Raw genomic sequence first — 15710 nt, forward strand, 5'->3', positions numbered from 1 at the left:
TGAGGTTGGTAAACAAAGAAAAACAATAACAAGGAGCAATTGTTTAAGCCAATGAGAAAATTGCTGAAGTAGTTTTACTCAGGGGCAGGGAGGGGCAGAATGACAAGTAGTTTATCCTGAGCTCCTAAGTGTACTAAGAAGCCTCGTTTTACTGTATGGCGCCTTGAGTCTGTAAAGATACTCTTATATACCCATATCAATACATTTCAGATGTATGTTATATATATAATGTATGTATATATATATTGCTAATTCTTACTATGTAAAAATTTATAAGTATCAAAAGGGGATATAGTGAAAACTTGGTCCCCACGTCCATCCATGCCTCTCAGCAATCCAATATCTCTCCTGAAAAGTAAATTAAAATACAATTGCCAGTTTCTTACTTTTTTCTTTTTCTTCTAGCTGATTAACCTCTCTAAGCCAAAGAACTTCTCAGAAACTTTTCAGCATCTGCATTTTCCTGCCTGGTTAAATTTAACCTTAGTCACTCATCTTTCAAAGCATCAATGCTTTATATATTCCCTTTTAGTCTGTTTTTCTAGTTAGCCCTAAAAAGCTACCCACATCTCATCTTTATGTGTACTTTTTCCCATTTCCTAGGTATCATTCATGTTGTCCATTCGTTGTTTTGTGTGAAATTTCTGCTGCTTTGAGACTTAAGTCAGACCCCATTTTTTCCTGACAGCTCTTCAGTCCCATTGATTTTCTTCTTCTTTGAACTCCTAGGCATCTACAAAGAGGGTTATTTGAGTTCCCATTTTCAGTATTCCAAAATGATGCCAAAACATATTAAACAAATGGTATGTTGCATTATTTTGTCTGGAACTATATAAATCCAAAAAGAGGCAAAAAGATTAGCTCAGAGCTATCAGATGTTACAAGTAACATCAATTATCTTTGATTAATGAATAAAAACATTTAATATACAAAATCTTTCAAAATAAGGTCCCTTGGGGAAAAGAGTAAAAGGAGTTCATGATGGGGAGAAGTTGCTTACCACTAAATGTATACACATTTAATATTTAGTTTTGTAGGAAAGGGCTTAATAGCACTATCTTTGAAGTCAGGTGGACCTGAGTTTGACATTATTTGTATGAATTTAGTCAATTTGCATTATGTCTCGGAGCCTTGGTTTCTCTACAAGGAAATGAGCCAGGACAAGTCAAGCAGTCAGCACAATGCCTAGTAAATGATCAATAAACGTTATGTGTCATTATATTGTTATATTTTACTATAAGTAGTTTGTCTCCCAAATTAGGCAGAATAGTTGCCACTCCTACCCCTCCAGACGTCCACATCCTAATCTCCAGAATCTCTGAAGTTTACCTTACATGGCAATAGGGAGATTATTCTGGATTTTTCAGGTGGATCCAATGTAATCACTATGGTCCTTGAAAGGTGAAAGTAGGTAGAAGATTCAGAGAGAGATGATAAGTCATTGTCAAGGTCAGAGTGCTTTGATGTGAAGTTTCAGCCTGCTGTTGGAGGCTTTAAGGTGGAGCAAGGGGCCTGGGGCTAGGAGCCAAGGGAGATAAATAGCCTCTAAAAAGGAGCTAGAAAAAGTATGGAAATAGATTCTTCCCTAGAGACTTCAGAGAGGAATAGCTCTGTCAACACTTTGTTTTCAGCATAGTGAGACCGGTTCTGATTTCTGACCTCTAGAACTGGAAGATTATCAATTTGTGTTGCTTTACACCACTACGTGATAATTTATAAAGCATCACTAGGAAATGAATGCATCTTCTCAGCTGGACTCCTTTATGAAGACAAATTTTGTACAGCTCCTAGTGTCCAGAATACTGCTGCATATAAACATAGATGAATGACTTGCATTTACTGAGGATTCCAGCAGAGAGGCATAGCAACATGTAAATTGCCCTTTCCAGTGGAGAAGAGGAAACCCAGGGTTAGCCACCAGTCAGCTCTCTTGCCAAATGTGGATTTCCATTACAGAGCAAGTTAAAAATACTGGGGAAATTCCCTATCTTACTGCCAGGGAAAGATACTCACTGGCAATAAATTCATCCACAGTCCAGTCATGGTTTTCCCCTCAGTGTCTCTGGCTCCTAGAATTACAGCTAGCTTACAAGTTCAATAATAATACCATGTATTGAGCATACAGTATGTATGAGGCCTTGTGCTAAATGTTCTGCACATATTAGCCTAGGTAATCCTCACAAAATTCCTATGGTGGTGAAAAGAAAGGTAGTGCCTTGTTTTTCAAACTTAAGGTTATGACACTTACTGGATCCTGAAATTGCTTTGGTGGGGAGTGATCAGTAGTTCTAAAAAATAAACTACAATAGAAAATATCAATGTATCACATGAAGTAAGAGTAAGAATGGTTTAATAAAATATTGGTTTCAATTATATATATATTTATATATCTAATACAAACATATATGTGCATGTACTGGCTTGTATTATGGAGCATATTTCTTCAATGGATTATAGTAAAATATTTCTTATAGTAGGTTATATTTAAAAATTTTAAAAACCACCAATGAAGTAGTTGAGAGTATAGGCTCTAGCCACAGGGCTACCTGGGTTTTAATCTCAATTCTTTATTTCATCATCCCTGTGATGTTGATCTTGAGCATGTTACTTATTCTTTTTGTTACTTCATCGTATAGGGTCCCATCTCGTAGGATCTTTTTGAGGGTTAAGTGGGTTAATCCAAGAAAACACTTAGAACTATGGCTTAGTAAATAATGTTGGGTTAATGTCACTTCCCCATGCTAGACGGTGAGTATGTAGGAAACTGGGAAGATTCCTGTACTATTTGACAAAGTCTAGCTTTGACTTTGAATTCTAAGGCAATTTCTCGCTATCTTAGGTGTCTCCTCAAAACAAATAAACAACAAAATAAGTCTCCCTTTACAATGTTTCCATCAAGTTAAAAATAATCATCTGCTAAGGAAGTTGGCCTAGTTGGCAGTCTTGTCTCTGAGGGAGACTTTGTGACTTGTTCTCTGAGTTTCCAGAGAAGAAAATGTGGAAGGCATTCAGTGGTGTATAGAACAAACAGATGTCTTACTTAAACCTTTACTGTAGGGGCACCATATATCTAGGGACTCAGATCAACTACGAATTCCTAAAAGAATCTGGAGGGAGGTCTGCTGTCTATAAGCATAGCAAGTGATTGGAGTTCTGGTTTTATTTTGCAGGTATTTCTTGTGTGTGGTTTCTTGTGGTTTGTGTGTGTGTGTGTGTGTGTGTGTGTTTTGTTTGTTTTGTTTTTTGTTTTTCCCCTTGCTTTGTTTCCTCCTCTGCTCTAGCAGACAACTCAGGCATTTTATCAATCTCTTAAAAAATGTTTTGACCCTACCTGTGGTACGTTTTCTGAGTGTAATTGAAATATATAACCAGGCTGTATTACTTATGTACTGAAATTTTAATAATTTAAGAAGCTAATGATTCTCAATTTATAGCCAACTTAATTGGTAAAATTATTGTGGGCCTTTAAACTATTGATTTTAATGTTCAGCCAATATCCAACTTAAAATGAATTCCATATCACTTCCAACTTGCTTGACTATAGAGTTATTTTGTTGCTAGTTAAGGTTTTGTTGGAAGATGTATTTCTAGGCTTTAAGATTTGGGAAAGGTATGAATCCAACCTATGTACTAGTATCTGGCAAGAAGACAGCAGTGTCTTGAACCAGCAGGGAAAGGAAGGAGGCATATTCAGCACTCCTGCCCTATTTCAACACATCCATTCTCTCTATTAACATTTGTGTTGGTTTGAATGTTGTTTGCAGTATATGGCCCTGCTGCCTTAGAACACTAAGTAGAAGGAACAATAGTGCCAATAATTCTCTGACAGGAATGTACCTCTTTTTCACTTATTTTTTCCTTGAAGAATATGAACTTCCTTGACTTAATTTTTAGAGCAATTTCAGTCCATAGCAAATTAAGGGGAAGGTGCAGAGATTTCCCATATATTTCTGCCCCAACACATGCATAATCTCGCTCATTATTAATATCCCTCACTAGAGTGGTACATTCATTACAACTGATTACTCAGAATCCATAGTTTACATTGCAGTTCATTCTTGGAGTTGTACATTCTATAGGTTTGGACAAATATATTATGGCATACATCCACTATATATAGTATCCTACAGAATAGTTTCACTGCTCTAAAAATCGTCTGTACTGTGTAGCTTGTGAATTTGAACCCCTCGTTGGGCTCTGTGCTGATAGCTCAGAGCCTGGATCCTGCTTTAGATTCTGTCTCTATCTCTCTGCCCCTCCCCTGCTCTTTCTCTCTCAAATATAACTAAACAAATATAACTAAACATAAAATTTTTTTTTTGTCTGTGCTACGTACTCCCACCCATGATCCCACACCATGGTAACCACTAATCTTTTACTGTTTCCATAGTTTTGCCTTTTCCATAAAGAATACAGTTGGAATCATATAATATGTAATCTTTTCAGATTACCCTTTACTTAATAATATGTATTACAGTTTCCTCCATGTCTTTTTATGACTTTACAGTTCATTTCCTTTTAGCTGAATAATATCCCATTGCCTGGATGTACCACAGTTGTTTTTTGTTTTTTTTTATCCATTCACCTACTGAAGGACATCTTGATTGCTTCTAAGTGTTAGAAATTGTGAGTAAAACTGCTGTAAATATCCCTGTATAGACTTTTGTGTCGATATAACTTTTCAGCTCCTTTGGGTAAATATCAAGGAGCTCAATTCCTGGATCATATGGTAAGAGTATGCTTAGTTTTGTAAGAAACTTCCAAACCATCCTCAAAAGTGTCTGTGTCTCACCCTCTCTGTTTGTTTTTAAGTCTATGAACAATCTTCGAGGTCAGCAGTGGTCTAAACGAATAAATATGTGTATGTGTAGTAGTTTTGCAAGGCATTCTGTGGAGCTGGTTATTAATTGATAAGCATGTAGTTCCAGCAGCTGACCCCAGACTTCTGCAACCCAGCCTAGGAGGCATTTGTAAAAGGCCTAGAGAAGCCAAACTGCCTCATTGGTCTTCAGTGGGTAGTACATGGGAGCTGTAGCAAGGATTGGGCAAGTGGCATACAAAGGTACATGTGGAGGTCTCTGTTCCTCTGAAATATGCTGGATAGTCATTGGCTTTGTGAGAACACAGAAAAAGCAAAAGTATGCTGGCCTTTTAGGCGGAGCTTAGTGTTCCTTTCTGTTAACCCAATATCGTTTCACACTTGCCATCTCAGGGTCGGGATGTTTTATTGGACCATGGATACTCTGAGAGTATAGGTCATGTTGGATGGTTGCTTGGGGACAGTTCCTGCTGAGAGCTTGGAGAGGTAAGTGAAAAGAGGGTAGTGCTCTCATTCCTCATGGGCCCCCTTTCCACAGTGCATTTAGTAATGAGTATATTTGCTTATTAGACACGGGCTCTTTGCTTATACATGTTAGAGAGTGATAGAAGCACACAGTCTAGTTGACATTGCTTTTAAAAAGTAATATAGCTCTCTAATAAAATAAGTCCATTTCAAAGCAAAAGTTTTAATGATAAAAGTATTGCGATTTGAGTATACCTACCAAACAATATCTTTCTTCTCCTCTTGAACTTGGAGCCAAGTAAGAGTTGAAGTCAGTGGTCAGCAGATAGGTATCACATGGCAACTGTCGTGCTGAGCAGCAGTGGATCAAACACATACACTCAAGGCTGGTGCAGCCTTAGTGGACTTTACAAGTTCATCTCTGAATTAGGTGAGTGGGCTCAGTCACTGTCCACTGAGTGTCCACTGTCCACTCAGCTGTCCACTGCTGGACAGCTGCCAGCCTCTGGACCGGGCAGGCAACTCACTGCATAGTAAAAAATAGAGGAATTTATTGAATGAGTCTAAAAGTATTTATTTAGTGAACACTCTGTTAGTGCTGGCATTGTTCTAGATGCTGAAGACACAGCAGTGAGTAAGACAGGCAAAATCCTTGCCCTCCGGTATGTTTGTTCCTTCTGTTCGTGGGGGAAATGGGCATAAAGCAGGGTACCATAAGTAGCAGAGACAATAAAAGACATGCTTCTGGTTGACAGACCAGCTCTGAAAGATTGAGAAAGGGCCTGAGAATGACCTCGTGTCTTGTTCTAATTCACCTATCCGATAAATCTTAGGAAGGGGTCTGTAAAGGAGGGGAGATGCAAGGAACATTAGTATAGTGTATTTAAGTAAACATGAGGCAAAGGGGTGGAGGTTTCCTTCCAATAAAAAGTCATATTTGTACGTACAAATTCAACAGATATGAATAAATGAAAGCCCTCCCCAATTCTCACAGTATCACTCCTTCTACCTCCTACAAGATAACCATTATTAACATTTTATGTTAAAATCAGTAATTGCCCAATCAATATCTGAACATAAAACATACATAGTATGTGTATTTAATCATTTAAAATATTTGCTAGGCATAAATGTGGAAGAATAAAGTAGTAAAAGATAAAACAAATGACTGTGCAGACCCTTTAGGTATCCTTACTAAATACACCTGCTATTTTGTTGTAAAGCAGTACTGTTTTCTTTTACTTTCATCTTTCTAATATCAGGGCAAGAAAAAAACCCAACTTTATAGTTTTCTTGCATCTACTGTGATCCTAAGGCTTAAGATCTTGAGTCTTTTCCTTATTCATTAAGTATCCACTATTTACCATGTAAGGTACCAGAAATAGCAAGATTAATAAACACTAATATCCTTTAAAGTCTATGCCTTTATGATCTGTGCTTCCAGGAAAACTGCTTTTCGTGGGGCTGCTGAATACCTTTTAGCTCTCTCTCCTGCAACGTGCACTGATTGAGAGTCCTTCTTTCATGGAGTGGTGTCCTGGCATCTCCAGAATTAGATTGTTCTCCTTTTGAGGTAGATATGTTGTAAACCTCTTCAAGAAGGCCTCATGTTATGTCTCTAATACCTCATGTTCTGTGATCTCTTTTCTCACTCTTGAAGATAGAAGGATGGTAAAAATATGCTGCTTCATTTCTTTCTCTCTCTGGATTCGGAAGGAGTTATATATTGGGATTTTGGTGCTGGCTTACCCCTTATAGCTCCTGTCTCCAATGCCTATCACAGCGGGTCAAATTATTAGTGAGTAAGGAAGTTCCTATGTTTCCTTTAAAGAGAATCATACTTCTGGTTCTTTACAACATTTCTTTTTTAAAAACAGTTTATTTATTTATTTTGAGAGAGAGGGAGAGCACACATGGGTATGCAATCAGGGGAGAGGCAGAGAGAGAATCCCAAGTGGGGTCTGGGCTGTCAGCACAGATCCTGACATGGGGCTCAATCTCATGAACCCAGATATTATGACCTGAGTCAAAATCAAGAGTCAGATGCTTAACTGACTGAGCCACCCAGGTGCCCCTGGTTCTTTACAAACTTCCTTCTTAAAAAAATTTTTTTTTGTTAATGTTTATTTATTTTTGAGAAAGAGCATGAGCAGGATAGGAACAAGGAGAGAGGAAGACACAGAATTTTAAGCAGGCTCCAGGCTCTGAGCTGTCAGCAGAGAGCCTGATGCGGAGCTCGAGCCCACGAACCATGAGATCATGACCTGGACCGAAGTCAGCTACTTAACTGACCAAGACCCAGGTGCCCCATTTACAACATTTCTTAAAGATTGATGCCAACGCTGCAGATTTAACACCCTCTGTGTTTCCCATGAGATCATAGTTTTGAATAATTCCTTAAAAAAGAGCAGAACAGTTTTCTAGTCAATCAAAATTGTAACCTTTCAGTCAACTTGCTTGCCAGTAAAGCCTGGATCACCAAATTATGGACTGAATTCTACCCTTCACCCACTAGGTAGGTGTGTGACTGGAGAATGATAAGAAGCATTCACATTGTGCTTCCCAATTACAAAGCAACATAGCTGAAGGACTTTATTTGATTTTTCATGAATAGAGGACTCAGAATCTCAGTCAAAGATAATATAAAAACCAGTAATGAAAACATGGAATACCAGAGCAAAGTAAATCCTTATAAAAGATGGAAAACTACCAATTTAATGGGGTCAGTTACTCTAATCTCATCTCCAAATATCGCTTATTATTAAAAGCCATTACATAAAGATACATATATGAATTGAACAAAGTGATTCACAAAGGTGCCACAAGAATTTGTACTCCTGCCAGCCCACGGGAGGCCTTATGTTGAGGAGTAATTATGCGGAAGTCTAAATACAGTTTTCTGAACATGATTGTTAAGACTAAACTGGTTATACATGTCTAGCTTCTCCAGCTAGTCAGACATCCAAATAAAGACTAGGGAAATACGTATATTGTTTATGCACACTTGTACAGGGCTATAACAACAGGTACCTTTTATTGAGAACATCCAATTATTCATGATCCCCTACTACAATAGTACTAAATATTTTATCCTGTTTTACTCTCCTTTGTATCTGAGTCACCATCTTAGATTGTAATGTCATGTAATGTACATGACATTAAGTCTTTTAAGCCACCAGGATAGCCTTTAGTTCTGTGCTCTGATATACTAAGCTAGTAGCATTTAATTATGAAATTCTGGACATTCACAGTCAACTAGCAGAAAAGAAAACTTGAAGGTTTCTGTATCTTCTCTAACATGGTGCTTCTTCTCAAACCTTCTTGTGTATGTGAATCACCTGGGAATCTTCTGATTCAACAGGAATGGGTGGGGCTTGAGATCCTTCAGATCTAAGAAGCTCCCAGGTGATGCCAGTGCTGTTAACCCATGAACCATAGTTATAGTGGCTCAAGATAAAATATATGAAGGGTCCCAGGAGATACTGTGGTCTAAGTAAAATTGCTTTCCCTGATATTCTCAATGAGTACCTATTGTATATAGCACTGGATGCATTTTAACCCAAACAGAAATAATTAACATCTTGTCCTTATAAAGATATAGAAATATATAATTTCCACTAAATATCAAAAATAAGTAAGACAATATTTATTTTATTATTTTAGACAATGTTAGAGTCATCTTTATGGAATTAGGAAAAAAACTTAGTGAAGGAAAAACATGAAAGGCATACAAGAAATGAGTTGGAATAAGAAAGACAAAAACATAAGTTTCAAAGAAGTGATGTGGCACAATTGGACAGGAGTGAGAGTAGAAAGTAAGTAACAAAATGAAAGCAGAATTGGAAGGAGAGTTTTGGGGAAGGAAAGAGTCTTTGGAAGGGAAGAGAAAATATTTTTAGTTCACATTTCAAAGGGCTCCAAGTAAGCAAACCAGTCAGTCATGCTGGCAACTTTCATTTGGCTTCCATTGTGTCCCTGGCCCTATTTCTGCTCAGTTCTGACAAGTTAAAGAATATACATTCAGTCTTTGATGTACGACCGCAACTGTAACACTGACTAAATTATAATCCATCTTGCAGTCTAGTTTTGTGAAGAACCTCCCATTTATTCTTCTTTAGTCCCCATTAAGGATATCCCTTCTGGTGTGTCATTCTAGTTTCTTACAGGAACTCCTTAATTTTCCACAAGGAAACTAGAGTTTTCCTCTCAAAACAAAGCCCATATTTGGTATTGTAAAGAGAAGGACAAGATTTTGATGCATCTTATTTTAATTATTTATTATGAAGAAAGTCACTGTAATCAGCCTTTACAAAGCAGCTTGTGTTAAAAGTTGGAATATTTGGAAGCCCAGTAAAAGAGTAATTTTGTTGTTGTTCTACACAACATAACCTTTCACCTAATTAAACAATTCAGCTGTCGGGGGAGGGACAACTGGACCTGGTGCCCAGGCCTTAAATCCTCCATCCCTTGAGGATCTCACTAATCATCAGTGACACCACCACCCTTGCCCTCAGGGAAGATGTTGACGCCTGCCACTATTAGCACCCAGGCCTAGCTAAGGACACACACCCCTTTGGGAATTTACCACAGCCAGCTGAGTCTACTATGTTGCCCCCAACAATGTTTCCCAGAGGTTCAGGGCTAACAGCAGAGAATTATAAGATAATGAGATACAAGTAACTGCTTGTATGTGCCTTGCTCTTTAGAGCATACAGAACCCATTATCACCCCCCTACCACTGCACACCCCCCCTCCCCCCCGCCATCCCCAGAGAGTACCAGGAAGAAGAGAACAGTTTGGGATGCTCTCTTTATTTTGGTCTTCTCAGGCACTCTCCCTTCTTCTTTGGCAGACTTAGGAGCAAGTTCTCTGATGACTGTACAATCACTTCTTCACAACCTTGAACTGAGAGGCTTATCTGGTATGAGGGGAGGAGCCTAAAAAGATTACATCATGGGAATTGTTGAAGTAAAGTACCTTGAGAGTTTGTCACTGCCATTTTCAAAGGAAAAACTGAGTAGGTTACAGTATTTTATTTTATTATTTTATTATTTATTTTTTAGGTTTATGTGGCTGTTAGCAAAACCTAACTCCTTTATTTTTTTAGTTAAAAATTTTAAAAATTGTTAATATTTTATTTTTTAACATATTTAATATACATATGTAATATAACTTATTGTCAAATTGGCTAACATACAGTGTGTAAAGTGTGCTCTTGGTTTTGGGACTATATTCCTGTGGTTCATCGCTTACATACAACACCCAGTTCTCATCCCAACAAGTGCTCTCCTCAATGCCTATCACCCATTTTCCCCTCTCCCCCACCCCCATCAACCCTCAGATTGTTCTCTGTATTTAAGCATCTCTTATGGTTTGCTTCTCTCCTTCTCTGTAACTGTTTTTTTCCTCTTCCTTCCCCACATGGTCCTCTATTAAGCTTTTCAAGATCCACATATGAGTGAAAACATGGTATCTGTCTTTCGCTGACTGATTTCACTCAGCATAATACCTTCCAGTTCCATCTACATTGCTGCAAATGGAATGATTTCATTCTCATTGCCAAGTAGTATTTCATTTGTGTATAAACTATGCCTTCTTTATCCATTTATCAGTTGATGGACATTTAGGCTCAAAGCAAGACCAAACAACAGACAGCTTTTAAAAAGATCCAGAACAATCTATATGCCAATACTTTTACATGCTACAATTTCTTTTTTTCTTTTAATGTTTGTTTATTTATTTTGAGAGAGAGGAAGAGAGCATGCAAGCAGGGGAGGAGCAGAGAGAGAGGGAGAGAAAGAGAGAATCCTAAGCAGGCTCTGTGCGGGGCTGTCAGTGCAGGGCTCAATCTCAGTCTCAAGAACTGTGAGACTATGGCCTGAGCTGAAATCCAGAGTTGGATGTTCAACTGACTGAGCCACCTAGGTGCTCCAAGAGTTGCACACTACAATTTCAAAATGAAAAAGATTCTCAGAATGCATGTTATCTCATGTGGTATTAGTGGTCAAGGTGGAGATAGTAGTTATGGTGTGTGCTGCCTTTCTGCTGCTCATTTTCCTTAACTTTTGTCTTTTTGTGTTGTCTCCATTGGGAACAGAAGGCACATATTCTGGATGTTATATCTCTTCAATTCATGTGAGAACATTTGATTCTACATTTCTGGAATTAGGTGTGATACATGCCACCTTCTGGCCATTATTAAGAACGCACCTAAAATGAAGAGGGAGGAGCATGAGAGAGAGCGAATTGAGCCTGAAAGCAGTGCTTTCTGAAGCCAGATACCCCATCCTCACCACCAGAACTACCTGTGGTGCTTGTTCAATGCAGTTTGCTGGACCCCAGCCCATACTCAACATGATTGGTGTCTCTGGAGGTGGAACGGGAATCTGGATTTATAGCAAGAACTTTGCCCACTAAAGTTGGAGAAGCACAAGCTTAGAGACATGCAGGATTTTTCTGCCCCTAATTAACTATATAACTTAGCTCTCTTCTCTTCCTTCCCCTTCTCCATGCTTCCATTGCTACCAGTGCCCTCTACTGAAGGGGCTACAGTTGTCCATGTGTCCTGATAGTGGGCACCAAAGCTTTTCCTGTCCTGACAGTACAGACGCCATGGTAAACCCAACTGCCTGACTTATCTTTTGTATCATAATAAAAAACAAAAAATATATTTTGCATTTTTAAAACTTAATTTCTTTAAACTTTGTCAAGCACTTTTGTGTACCTTATTTTATTGGTCCTCGAAGTTTACTTTCTATAGACTCCCTTCAGAGACCATAAAACTGAGTTTTCTTCAGTTTTAGTATGCATGTTTTACATTCCATATGCACAGGAGAGAGACATTTTAAAAATGAAGAAAATTCAGTTTATCATATATATTGCCTTATCATATATATTGAATTCCATATATATATCTAATTTATATATATATATATATGTAAAATGATGAATAGGGGTTGACCTCCTCCTCTAAATGATCAAAAACCCTAACGTATGCTCTTTCTAGAGGTTCCTAGATTGTATGATTCCTGTTTGCACAAGTTTTAAATTTGCAGTAAGTTCCTCAAAGATATTCTTTATAATTAAAAGCTCCTTAAAATTGTTGTTGTTGTTATTTTTAAAAAATGCTACCCTGGAATTCCTGAACTTCTTCATCAGTCTAGATGTGGTCTCTGAATTCAAAGGATAGATGCAGATTGAACATCAAACTTGTCCTGGTAGGATAACTAGTTCTCCCTGTTATGACAAGTTATTTATAATAATAGAGCATTGTTATGTATGCTAGCTTACTGTTAATTCATTCCATAAATATTTATTGAGTGCCTATTATGTATAAGACACTATTCCAGAGGATACAGAAGTGAATAAAACATATAAAAATGACCTACCTTCTTGGAGTTCACATTTTAATGGGAGGAGACAGGCAATAAACAATGTAAAGTATAGTAAGTCCTATGGAGAAAGTAATGGAGAAATGATGGCTAGGGAGTATTGAATGGTTTGAAATGATAAGGCATTCTGGGAAGGCTCACTAAGAAAGTCATGTTTGAGGAAAGATGAAAGGCATGTGAGATATCTGGGGAAAGAATGTTTTAGATAGAAGGCAATCTAAGCAAAAGGGCTTTGAGAAGCAAATTGTTTTCCCAGTTTTATTGACAAATCATTGATACACATCACTATATAAATTTAAGGTGTACAGTGTGATGGTTCAACTTGCATATATTGTGAAATTATTGTAGTAATAAGTTCAGTTAGCATCCATCATCTCATATAGATACAATAAAGAAAGCAAAAATAAAAGTTTTTCTTATAATGAGAACTCTTACGATTTACTCTCTTAAAACTTTCCTATATTATCATTCAGCAATGTTAGCTATAGTTTTCATATTGTATAGTACATCCCTAGTATTTGTTTGTCCTTTAACTGAGAGTTTGTACCTTGACCCTACCCCCTACCCCACGCTTTTTCCAATGGAGATCTCACAGTATTTTTCTTTTTCTGCCTGACTTATTTCACTTAACATAATGCCTTCAAGATTCATCCATGTTATCACAAGTGGCAGGATTTCCTTGTTTCTTATGAGTAAATAATATTCTTACACACACACACACACACACACACAGACATCACAGCTTCTTTATGCATTCATCTATTGATGGACACAGGCTTTCTCCATGTCTTGGCTATTGTAAATAATGACACATAAAGGTACAGGTATTTTTTTTTTAATTAGTATTTTTGTTTTCTTTAGATAAACACCCAGAAGTGGAATTGCTTTATCATAATGTAGTTCTATTTTTAATTTTATGAGGATCTTCCATACTTTTCACATAATGTTTCTGCCAATTTACATTTCCACCAACAGTGTACCAAGCTTCCCTTTTCTTCACATCTTTACCACCATTGTACCACCTCTTGTCTTTTAATGATGACCATCCGAACAGGCGTGAGGTGATACGAAAAAGGAATATGCATGGCGTATTCCAGGTTCACAAGGAGGCCTATGTAACAGGGACTGAGAAAGTGAGGAGATATAGTAGAAAATGAAATCAGAGAGTTGACTGGGTGCCGGATTGATCAAGACATTATAGGCCGTTGTGTGGACTCTGAGTGAAACGTGTAGCTATTGATGGGTTTTTGGGAAAGAAGGGACCTGGAATGTTTTAAAAAGATTATTCTGAATCTTATATTAAGAACACACTGTAAAGGGCCAGAGAAAGAACAGGAAGAACAACTGGGAAGCTGTGGTAGACCATTATTCAACAAACATTCCCATTCCCATCCTCTACATTAGGTGGAATAAATTTTACCCACCCACTTAAACTGGATTTGCTCATTTAATTGGCTTTAGCCAATGAAATGTGAGTGAAAAGTTACTGTATGCCAACCTAGAGATGAAGCTTTAAAAGACACAGCTGGTTTTCTTCAGCCCTGTTGTCTAAAGTGAATCTCAAGTAGTCAGTGTTCCTTTAGCCTGGGCACCAGAATGAGAGACATGCAGCAGACAGCAACGTGATCTGCATCCTAGAGCCAAGACAAGATGACCCAGCAAAGCTCAGTCAAGCACAGGAAAGTCACAGCAGATTTGTAGATTTTTGAGCAAGAAGTAAATTATGTTGAAAGCCACTGAGATTTGGAAAGATATTTTTTATGCAGTAAAGTCTGATTAATGCGGGTACTATTATAATAACTTAGGAAAACAGTGATGGCAAACTAGAGTGAAATAGGGTAGTTGTGGTAGGATAAGAATCTGGATATATGTTTGAAGGAAGGAAAGATTGAAAGAGGGACATTATCTGGGGCATGCATAAAAGATCAGAGTTAAACTTTGTATATGTTAATTTGATATGCCTATTATATTTGCAAACAGAGGTGTCCAATGAGCGGTTTGGTATTTAAATAAAGTCTTCAGGAGAACACCACTTCTTCTGGCCATGAAAGATTAACAGTGACTAGATTTATTCTTCCACCTTTAAGAACTAGAAAGTTGGAAAACAGTGTTTCCAAAACATTGGATAACAGGTCCTGGGCATCCTGAGAGAAGGAAAAACAAGGTGAACCTTATTGCCCTATTTTGGCTTGCCATCTGGAGGCAGTTTTCAGTTTTCAGTGGATGGAGGGAAAGCTCAAACAAAGTCTGGTGGTATAACTGAATAGAGAAGATAAAGACAGAAGTTCAGAGAGGCCAAGTAGGCTAGAGTCATTTTAGGTGAGGGGAGGGAAGAAGAGAAATAGTGAGAAAGAAAGGAGGAGGGAGAGAGAGGGAAAGATTGATTCAGAAGTTTGCAGAGGCCTCTTGACCTTTGTCTGAGTACTGATAAATGCATGTGAGAGAGAAAACTACCCCAGGCAGGGGAAAGGACCACTGAAAAGCAATAACCTAAATAATTCCTAAAGCTCACGTGAGACTGGGATGACTGGTATTTTCACCAGTCAGAGAGGAAAGACCTTGTGTTGTATGGAGCATTGGAGAAACTTCAGAAGGGTACCTTAGTAGTCAGGTAGTAGTGAAGCTAAATTAGAATTAGGCTAAAGGATGTTCTAAGTCTCCCTAATAAAGTTTAAAAATAAGCCTCAAAAGAGTTAGACTGATTCAAAATAACTGTGTGCCAGAAGAAAGCCCAACACTATTAAAAGGAACTCAACAAAATATAGCACCCAATTATGTAAGGTCTCAATGTCCAGTATTCAGTAAAAATTACCAGAAATTCAAATGCAGAAACATGACCTATAATCACAAGAAAAATGTCAATAAATAGAAATAGAACTAGAAATTACAGTGGTGATAGAATAACTGAAATTGGTTATTACAATTTACTTCATATTAACACAAGAGTAAGGGGAAACAGAATATGATGAAAACAGAAATGGATAATATGAAAAAGATCCAAATCAAACTTCAAGAGATAAAAAATACATATCCAA

The 15710-nt window shown here is 37.6% G+C and overlaps 1 long non-coding RNA gene across 2 annotated transcripts in view; it reads left to right on the plus strand.

Annotated features, from left to right (window-relative positions):
* The window catches only part of LOC120237328, a 28159-nt gene extending 16041 nt beyond the window's left edge, over window positions 1–12118 (plus strand). For both annotated transcript variants that reach the window (XR_005529923.1, XR_005529922.1), the window contains 3 exons: window positions 5213–5305; window positions 10137–10301; window positions 11382–12118. This is a non-coding gene — a long non-coding RNA (uncharacterized LOC120237328). The remainder of the gene's footprint in view (window positions 1–5212; window positions 5306–10136; window positions 10302–11381) is intronic.
* The last annotated feature ends 3592 nt before the right edge of the window (window positions 12119–15710 follow it).

Source organism: Hyaena hyaena, unplaced genomic scaffold (assembly GCF_003009895.1).
Source record: "Hyaena hyaena isolate Hyena2069 unplaced genomic scaffold, ASM300989v1 scaffold_177, whole genome shotgun sequence".
In the NCBI taxonomy this organism is placed as follows: Eukaryota; Metazoa; Chordata; class Mammalia; order Carnivora; family Hyaenidae; genus Hyaena; species Hyaena hyaena.